At 35.5% G+C, this 10,039-nt stretch overlaps 1 long non-coding RNA gene across 2 annotated transcripts; it reads left to right on the top strand.

Annotated features, from left to right (window-relative positions):
* Positions 1-277: 277 nt before the first annotated feature.
* LOC101203344 lies at positions 278-9,363 on the top strand. Of its 2 annotated transcripts, XR_004217975.1 has the most exons (5): positions 284-568; positions 4,210-4,369; positions 5,260-5,328; positions 8,876-9,097; positions 9,245-9,363. It is a non-coding gene; the product is annotated as a pentatricopeptide repeat-containing protein At1g63080, mitochondrial (long non-coding RNA). The 2 variants fall into 2 exon arrangements; XR_004217974.1 differs by lacking the exons at positions 5,260-5,328; positions 8,876-9,097; positions 9,245-9,363 and having other exon boundaries at positions 278-568; positions 787-4,337.
* The last annotated feature ends 676 nt before the right edge of the window (positions 9,364-10,039 follow it).

Genomic DNA, 10,039 nt, shown 5'->3' with positions numbered 1-10,039 from the left:
TAAGTCATTCCAAACAGACTGGTAGTCTTTTCAACATTCAAGTAAGATTGATCCTTTTTGTGTAGTGCTCGAATTTTTGGTATAGAATTTGTTCTTATCTTAGAGATTTGATCCTTAATAAATTCGTGTTTAAGTCGATTCTTTAGTTAAAATCATATTGATTTGGAGTTTTATGATGGAAAATTAGGAATTCTCTTCTCAAAAAAGGGCTTCTGTATCATATTTTCCATATAAATCTCTCGTTTTCTTAGTTTTGATTTTTAGTTATTTGTGAAGAAGAGGCGAGTGAGTAACGTAGCCACCCCTCAGTATTTTTAAAAAAGAAAAGGAAAAATTAAAAGTGAAGATTAGGTCACGCAAACGGAGAGTCTCTCAAAGCATAAACACAAAACCACAAATCAAATCATCACTTTCAAATAAACGCTGCCACCACCTCCAATTCCGTCTACAAATCATCCCAAATGCCTATCCCAACCACTTGAATCACACCCAATTTCGCCGGAAAACCTGAATACGATGCTTTCCTTTCCACACCCTCTTCACACCTTTCTACAGAATTGCAGATCTGGTAAGATTACCTTAAATGAAGCATTAGATTTCTTTCAACTAATGATGCGTTCAAATCCTATCCCTCCCGTTTCTTCTTTCAATCATTTACTTTCCGGGCTTACTAAGATTAGGCATTACTCTCAAGTCTTTTCTCTCTATAATCAAATGCGCCTAGCTGGACTTTTCCCTGATTCCTTCACATTCAATATCTTGATTAATTGCCTTTGTAATGTGAAGCGGGTTAACGAAGGTCTTGCGGCCATGGCGGGGATTATGAGGAGAGGTTACATTCCTGATATAGTCACCTATAGTACCTTGATTAAGGGCTTGTGTATGGAGCATAGGATTAGTGAAGCTACATGGCTATTTATGAGTATGCAAAAGTTAGGTTGTAGGCCTGATGCGATTACTTATGGGACTTTAATGAAGGGGCTCTGTCAAACAGGGAATATTAACATTGCACTTCAATTACATCAAGAAATGCTCAATGACACCGGTCGATATGGGATTAATTGTAAGCCTACTCTAATTTCTTATAGTATCATTATTGATGGACTTTGTAAGGATAGGCGGGAAGACGAGGCAAGAGAACTTTTCAAGGAAATGAAAGCTCAGGGGATGATGCCAGATGTCATTTCATATACCTCTTTGATTCATGGATTTTGCCATAGTGGAAAGTGGGAGAAGGCTAAATGTTTGTTTAATGAGATGCTGGATGTAGGTATTCAGCCTGATGTGACTACGTCTGGTGTGTTGATCGATATGTTTTGCAAGGAAGGAAAGGTTATCGAGGCTAACGAGTTGCTAGAGGTGATGGTTCATAGAGGTTGCATTCTTGATATAGTAACCTATAGTACCTTGATTAAGGGCTTGTGTATGAAGCATAGGATTAGTGAAGCTACACAGCTATTTATGAGTATGAAAAAGTTAGGTTGTAGGCCTGATGCGATTGCTTATGGGACTTTAATGAAGGGGCTCTGTCAAACAGGAAAGATTAACATTGCACTTCATTTACATCAAGAAATGCTCAATGACACCAGTCAATATGGGATTAAATGTAAGCCTACTCTTATTTCTTATAGTATAATTATTGATGGACTTTGTAAGGATAGGCGAGAAGACGAGGCAAGAGAACTTTTCAAGGAAATGAAGGCTCAGGGGATGATGCCAGATGTCATTTCATATACCTCTTTGATTCATGGATTTTGTCGTAGTGGAAAGTGGGAGAAGGCTAAATGTTTGTTTAATGAGATGTTGGATGTAGGTATTCGGCCTGATGTGACTACGTCTAGTATGTTGATTGATATACTTTGCAAGGAAGGAAAGGTTATTGAGGCCAACGAGTTGCTAGAGGTGATGATTCAGAGGGGTTGCATTCTTGATATAGTCACCTATAGTACCTTGATTAAGGGCTTGTGTATGAAGCATAGGATTAGTGAAGCTACACGGCTATTTATGAGTATGCAAAAGTTAGGTTGTAGGCCTGATGCGATTGCTTATGGGACTTTAATGAAAGGGCTCTGTCAAACAGGGAATATTAACACTGCACTTCAATTACATCAAGAAATGCTCAATGACACCGGTCGATATGGGATTAAATGTAAGCCTACTCTTATTTCTTATAGTATCATTATTGATGGACTTTGTAAGGATAGGCGGGAAGATGAGGCAAGAGAACTTTTCGAGGAAATGAAAGCTCAGGGGATAATGCCAGATGTCATTTCATATACCACTTTGATTCATGGATTTTGCCTTAGTGGAAAGTGGGAGAAGGCTAAATGTTTGTTTAATGAGATGTTGGATGTAGGTATTCAGCCTGATGTGACTACATCTAGTGTGTTGATCGATATGCTTTGCAAGAAAGGAAAGGTTATCGAGGCTAACAAGTTGCTAGAGGTAGTGATTCAGAGAGGTTGCATTCTTGATGTAGTGACGTGTACTACCTTGGTTAAAGGGTTGTGTATGAAGCATAGAATTAGTAAAGCCACACAGTTATTTCTAAAAATGCAAAAGTTAGGTTGTATGCCTAATGTAGTTACGTGTGCGACTTTAATGAAGGGGCTCTGTCAAAGTGGGAATATTAAAATTGCACTTGAGTTGCATAAAAATATGCTAAGTGACACTAGTCCATATGGGATTAATTGTAAGCCTAATGCTATTTCCTATAGTATCATCATAGATGGGCTTTGTAAGTGTGGACGGGAAGACGAGGCAAGAGAGCTTTTCAAGGAAATGAAAGCTCTAGGAGTGATTCCTGACGTGATTTCATATACCTCTTTGATTCATGGATTTTGCCGTAGTGGAAAGTGGAAGGATGCTAAATATTTGTTCAATGAGATGGTGGATATAGGTGTTCAACCTGATGTGACTACGTTCAGTGTGTTGATTGATATGCTTTGCAAGGAAGGAAAGGTTATCGAGGCTAACGAGTTGCTAGAGGTGATGATTCAGAGAGGTTGCATTCCTAATACAGTGACGTATACTACCTTGGTTAAAGGGTTGTGTATGAATGATAGGATTAGTGAAGCCACACAGTTGTTTATGAAAATGCAAAAGTTAGGTTGTCTGCCTGATGTAGTTACTTATGGGACTCTAATGAAGGGACTCTGTCAAACAGGGAATATTAAAACTGCACTTGAGTTGCATAAAAAAATGCTCAGTGACACTGGTCAATATGGGACTAATTTTAAGCCTGATGTTATTTCCTATAGTATCATCATAGATGGGCTTTGTAAGCATGGACGGGAAGACGAGGCAAGAGAACTTTTCAAGGAAATGAAAGCTCTTGGAGTGATTCCTAATGTGATTTCATATACCTCTTTGATTCATGGATTCTGCCGTAGTGGAAAATTGGAGGATGCTAAACATTTGTTCAATGAGATGGTGGATCAAGGTGTTCAACTAAATGCTGTTACTTATTCCGTTATGATCCATGGGTTTTGTAAAGAGGGACAAATAGATAAGGCTTTGTTTCAAAAGATGGAAGCAAATTAATGCACTCTCAACATTATCTTAAAAACCACTATGGAAATGGGAGGGAAAAAAGCAGAAGAGAAGAGTTGGAAGAAAATCTTAAAATTTTTGCAGCGCGCTTCAAATTTTAGAATATTGAGTAGTGCCATTAGTGCTCCAAACTTATTTTTTTTTCCATTTCCCATCACTCTAGTTTCTCTCCAATTTCACACATATTTTTTATCTTCTCTAATTCTCAAATCTATGGCAAGAGGCACTTTCCAATCCCACTCCCTATCCTCCTCTGCTTCTGTCTCCGATGTTGTCACTTCACAAGACTTTGCGATGATGACAGAGCCTTCACCTCTACCGTCTCGGCTCCAGTTTTCACCGCCTTTACTTGACTCGTAGTTGAAGGATCGAGCAGTGATAGAAACATGCCAAGGTTTTACATTGACAATGCTCCTAGCTTGAATATTGTTTCCATCGTTGCTTCATGAGTCTATGCTATTTCCACTTTTTCACTGCCCTCCACGTCTTTGGTAAGCTTTATTGCTTGTGATTCGCGGTTGGAGTTCAATCTGATGCTCATTTCATGCAAAGTGCTTTTTTCCTTCTCGATCTTTTCATTCCCTAGATGGAATGTTCAAGTTTCTACTGACCTGATGACTTAACACTTTGTTTTGGTTTTCTCTCTAAATTTAACAGTTGTTGTAGTCTTTTGAGGTTTGAATTCCATCAGTTTTGGACGTATCAAAAGGAAGAGAGCTTTCTTCTGCTGGTATTTTCTCTTTACTTTGTATATTTCAGAAGATTGTAATGACCACACTTATCCAGAAGAGATTCTAATGATCTTATTGTTTCTGAGGTACTTTAATTTCTTTTTTCCTCCTTTTACTAACTCTCTTTTGCTGCTGGTTGTGTGAAACTTAATCCTTTTAATGTATTGTTTGTGTTTAAAGTCCAGATTGGCAAATTTTATAGTTCTTGATTTCTATTTCTAACAAAATTTTGTGTGTGCATGAGGGTGTGTGGTCTACAATCTAGCCATTAACAATAGTTGTTCTTATTAGTATGTTTCGAAATGTTGATGCTGGTGGATGGGTTATTCCATGACGAAAAATTAACACATTAGAGATGAAGGAGAGACTCTATGAAGTGAACGTTTGATTCATTGGGGATTTTCTTGGAAATTTGTTGTTCCACCGCTTTGGAGGATGCTTTTTAGGCTATTTGGAAAAATAAAACTCGAAAACTTTAGCCTTAACTTAGGCCTTCTTTGGACTAACTATTTTCTATAAGGTTCATAAATAAAGTCACATCCACAAATTATTGCCTGTGCAAAAATTGATTAGCGGGTTTATTTCATACACTTATTCATTACACATTTGTTGGGAAGTTCTGGGGAAAGCCACTTAATATCCTTGATTTGTTGGGATGTACTTTTAAATGTTGATGACGTCACTAATAATGAATGACAGTGCATTAATACTTTAGTAGTATAGTAAAGTTTTCTGTTTGTGACTTTTAAGAGAGACTTTTTTCTAAACATTTTGTAACTTAAGTTTTTTTTCTTTTATATATATATACATATGTATTATTTTTTATGTAAATCCAATCGAAATGTGTTTTTTGGACTCTCTTGACTATGGGGCTCTCTTATTTTTGTGTACAACTCACATTTTCAATGAAGAGTGTACTCCATGCTATATTTGTTTCGTAATGTATGTATAACCTGCCATGGTTTTGTTATAACAGGGAATGAAATGAATAGTTTATGCTGCTAGTGAAAGGGATATGACCATCTTTGCAGCGGGAATGATCAAGGTAAATTCCTCCTGTATTATTTTGACGAAGCTTTCCACTAAACATGCTCGTATTTGATTACTGAAAATACTCTATCATACAATCTGATGTTAATCAGATAGTTGTATTGAAAGTAGAGACAAAGAACACATAACTTTACATGAAAACTCGAGTATTGGAAGAAAAACCATGATATTTGTTTCTTATCATTTTCTATTGGAGAAGTTGAAAGTCCCACATTGGAAAAACCAAGGAGACTCATACTTCATATAAGATAGATAGGTTACTTCTCTTATTGTCAATTGGTTTTGAGATGAAACCCCGTACTATCAAATTTAATATGGTATCTATTTAACCACCAATTCATCCAAAAGCTTAAGCTAGTGGTTGAAGGCAAATTTAATTATATATCACCAACACTCTCCTTCACTTGTGGGGTTGAAATATTTGAAAGGTCCAACAAGTGGAATCAATTTTACCTCACTTTTGGGTTTGAAATATTTGAAAAGCCCAACAAGTGGAAATTGATTTTAATTGGGGAGTAAACGACAATGCAGGGGCTTGAACATAGAACCTTCCTAGACCACTTGCTCTGATACCATATTAAACCACCAAATAGTATCGGAGCAGGTGGTCCAGTGTTTAAGCCTCGACATTTTTGTTACCACCCCAATTAAAACCGATTTCCACGTATTGTGCCTTTCAAATATTTTATGCCCACAAGTGAGGATGAGTGTTGGTGATATATAATTAAATTTGCTTTCAACCACTAGCTTAAGCTTTTGGGTGAATTGGTGGTTTAACATGGTATCGGAGTTCAAGAAATCCAAATGGGTATTCGGTCCAAGATAGGTGAACCCATAGTCCAAGATAGGTGAACCCAAAGACACCATCTTGAGGGGGCATGTTGGAGAAGTTGAGAGTCCTACATTGGAAAAACTAAGGAGACTCATACTCCATGTAAGATAGATGAATTACTCCTCTCGTTGTCAATTGGTTTTGAGATAGAACTCCATACTATCAAATTTAACATTTTCTGATAATAAAAAAGGTACAAATAGGGAATATTTATATGCAACACGAGCCTAATAAAAAGAATAAAGAATTAGGGTAAAAAAAATCTTAACTACCCATGGGCTTTCATCGAGGTCCAAGCCCACTATTTCTAACCAATTGATTTGTAGAGCCTCTGTTTCTGGTTTTGAGTATCTGTTCTATTCTTTTTTTTACTTAGGTTAAAGGTTTATTTTTTGTTTTCATTATTTGTTGTTAGTTAAAGATAGGGTCCTTAGTTTATAAAAGTTTTTATTAAAAAAAATAATTAAAACAAGAATTCTCCAAGATTGTGTCCAAGAAAATTAGTTTATACTACTATCTTTTTTTACTTGGTAGGCAGAAATGAAGAGCAAGAATTTCTCAAGTCGAACTGTGGCCAAATGTGTATTTTTAAAATGAGACAAATTTCTTTACCTCTGTAGAGAGACAAGTAGATAAAACAAATGCTTTTATTGAAAGGATGGAAACAAATGGTTGTACTCCGGACGCAATTACTTATAATACACTTCTGCGTGGGTTTTCTGAAAGTAATTAATCAGAGAAGGTGGTTGAACTTCCCCATGAGATGGTTCATAAGGATGTGTCGCCAGAAGCCAACATTCTGCGCTATAGTTGTAGGTGTGCTTTTCAAAAATGAAAAATATGGAGAATGTCTAGACTTGCTTTCAAGGTTTTCTGTTCAAGAGCCTTAACGTTGATAATATAACATTTATTGGTAGATTCATTAGGGGCCTAAGAAGCATGAACACGGACACGAATATGATAGGACATGACAATATGTCAATTTCTAAAATAATAGGACATAGACATGTTGGGATACACTATTTTTTAAAATTAATTTTTATAATATATGTAAATTTGTTACAAAATACTACATGTTCTTCATTTCCTCAAAAAAAAAAAAAAAAAATACTAAATGTTTTTTTTTAAAAAAGTATAAAATCTCATTGTGTCATTGTCAAGTTAATATTTAACCATTGTTGTATGTAGGAGTACAAAACATATTCTATATATACAACATTCAACCTATACCTAAGTTAGCAATTGTTAATTTAATGTAACAATAAAAAATGGAAAGTGATTTTCCATACCAAAAAAGATATGAAAGACTAATAAAAAACTATCCTCTCAAATCTCATTGACATCATGATCCTTGTCAACACCGTCCTCATTAATAATTTCAGCCTCCAACTTTGGATCATCTAAAGATAAATTAGCTACTTCAAGCATGCTCGCATCTTCAAGCGAATTAAAAGCATCTCCTACAATATCCCAAACTTGGTTTCTTCTTTTGAATATTTTGGAGTTTTCTAGACAAGAGACGTAGGTTATTGTAGATAAATATCAAATCCTCTGCACGTTTAGACGTCATTTTGTTCTTCCTAAAGGAGTTAAGAAAAGAGTATGTGCTCCAATTTCTTTCCCAATATGAAGAAGATGATGGTTGTCCTAAAACTTTAAAAGCAATCTTTTGAAGCATTGGTGCATAAGTTCCATGAGTTACCACCAACTTTTGTATCTCTTGCCCGTGTGTTTTTTTATTCTTTCTCTATGAAAGTCATCGTTTCTAATAAAGAGAAAGTGTTATAATTTTTTAGGTGCGTCGGTCCTAAAAATATTCAAAATTTCTGTCCAGTGTTTTGGGTCAATGCTTCAAGAAGAAACCGATCAATTTTTTTTTTTTTTTCTGGTTGTTGAAGCCTCAGTGGGACAATAATAGGTGCATTTGAGTTCACGAGTGTAAGGAAATTCTTTATTCTGTGCTTTCCTTTTTGTAGTATAGCATTTTTGAAATATAAATTATCTGGAGAGTTTTATGATTTTATCTATAACTTCTGTGTCTATGGTGGATTAATTTTGTTCCTCTTTCTTTCTGTTTGTATTTTTTTTCTTTAGACAATTTTTCTTCTAATAAAAAAGAACAAGATTTAGCCTTAAAAAAAAAAAAAAAAGGAAGAAAATTTTTATGGTTGGTACTCTCTTAACTAGTTATCTTTGAACTATTCATTGCAAGAATTTCCTTGCCCAATTCCTTTGGAAGTTGAAGGAACTCAACATTTAATTTAAGTTATAGCTGATATGCTGCCTATGAATCTATGATAAACTATAAAGCAAGTAGTTTCTATGTTCAATGTCCATCTCCATGTTTCATTTTTAGGATCCCTGGTTATATTCTAAGAAGTGGATTAGATTACTTGACGATTCTGGTTGGTTGTACTAAAAAAATACATGGTGTTATACACTTCTTTTATTTGTTTTCTTCTCTTTAATATTTGTGTTTAACACTGAACTATTTTGTGACCTGTGGTACTTATCTAATGGGTGAACTTGGGTAGTGAGAGCCATGTTTTGATGGTAATTGAAATCATGAAAATCCACTGTCTTCATTATTGTTGATATTATCATACTAATCAAAATCTTGTTTATGTGAGGAGCTGATGTTCTTGTTTCTTCTTTAACCAAGATATTGTGCTTATCCATTGCTAATTTAGTCATGTTTGCCTGAAATCAGGACAGATGGGAATACAAAGCCTTTGTCTTTGCCTCTTCCAAAGAAATGCAGAAATCTCGTTGTTGTCTTATAACTTCTGAAAGTCGTCCTTGATGATGTCATTAGCCTCAAACTCTTTTCAGATGAGTTGTTTTATCGTGAATGTGAGTCACTGGATGCAGCTGTAAATGAGGCTCGAGAATTCATCGAAAACTGGTGTCTGAAACAAGCATAATTTGCAGTGTGAGTTACCTTGAGAATCAGCCTTCTAATACTCAAGTTCTTTTTTTCATCATCCACTGCATATGCTTCCGTGGTTGTATCAGCGACTCTTTTTCTTTTGCATGTTCTCATGGAATTAGCTGGCCGTTCTTTGTCTGTGGCTGTTAGATTTCAAGAGCTGAATGCTGTGACAAATTCAAAGCTCTTCACAAGTGACCTGCGAGATTGTTTGGAAGTTGTTGGAGTCAGTATCATGCAGCTCGAGTTTAAATGTTGTTCAGGCATGTATAAATTTGAAAACTTTTATAACACATTTTATTTTTGATGTTTTTTCCTGTTTCTAAATAAATTGAGATGTTTGGAGTAGTAAACACTTAGCTAGCTCACACTTTTTTTTCTCTCTTATTTTGAAATATAAGTTTCTTGATTTTGATCCATCTTTTGTCATAATTTTCTGACTATTTGATAAGAATGATATTGACATTTAATGAACTGTCCAGAAATGTCCTGAAGGTCTTCAATCATTGAAACAAGAAAGGACAGCTAGATCTACAGAAGCGGCTCTAATTAGTCAAAGAAGCATTGGCCCAAACTCTGAACATCTTCAAGCACTTCATTTGACGTCAAATCAAGAACTTCTGAAAAAGACTATAGCTGTTGAAAAGGAGAGAATCGATGCTGAATCCAACAATGCGACGGAGGAACTACATCACATCATCCAGATTGTGGATCTAATTATCCGTATACCATTCCGTGGGATAAATGGTGTCTCGGTTCCTTCCTATTTCCATTGCCCAATTGTCATTGGAGCTGATTCTTGATCCAGTAATTTTAGCATCTGGGGATTGAAGCAGAGTTAAACATTTATTTGCCCCAACACTCGTCAGATGCTCACACATACTAATTCCATTCCTAACCATACTATTAAAGTCATGATATTGAATTGGTGCGATGAAAACAAAT

The sequence above is a fragment of the Cucumis sativus genome, chromosome 7 (genome assembly GCF_000004075.3).
Source record: "Cucumis sativus cultivar 9930 chromosome 7, Cucumber_9930_V3, whole genome shotgun sequence".
NCBI classification, from domain to species: Eukaryota; Viridiplantae; Streptophyta; class Magnoliopsida; order Cucurbitales; family Cucurbitaceae; genus Cucumis; species Cucumis sativus.
The sequence above is the reverse complement of the archived record's forward strand: the minus strand, read 5'-3'. Positions and strand labels throughout refer to the sequence as shown.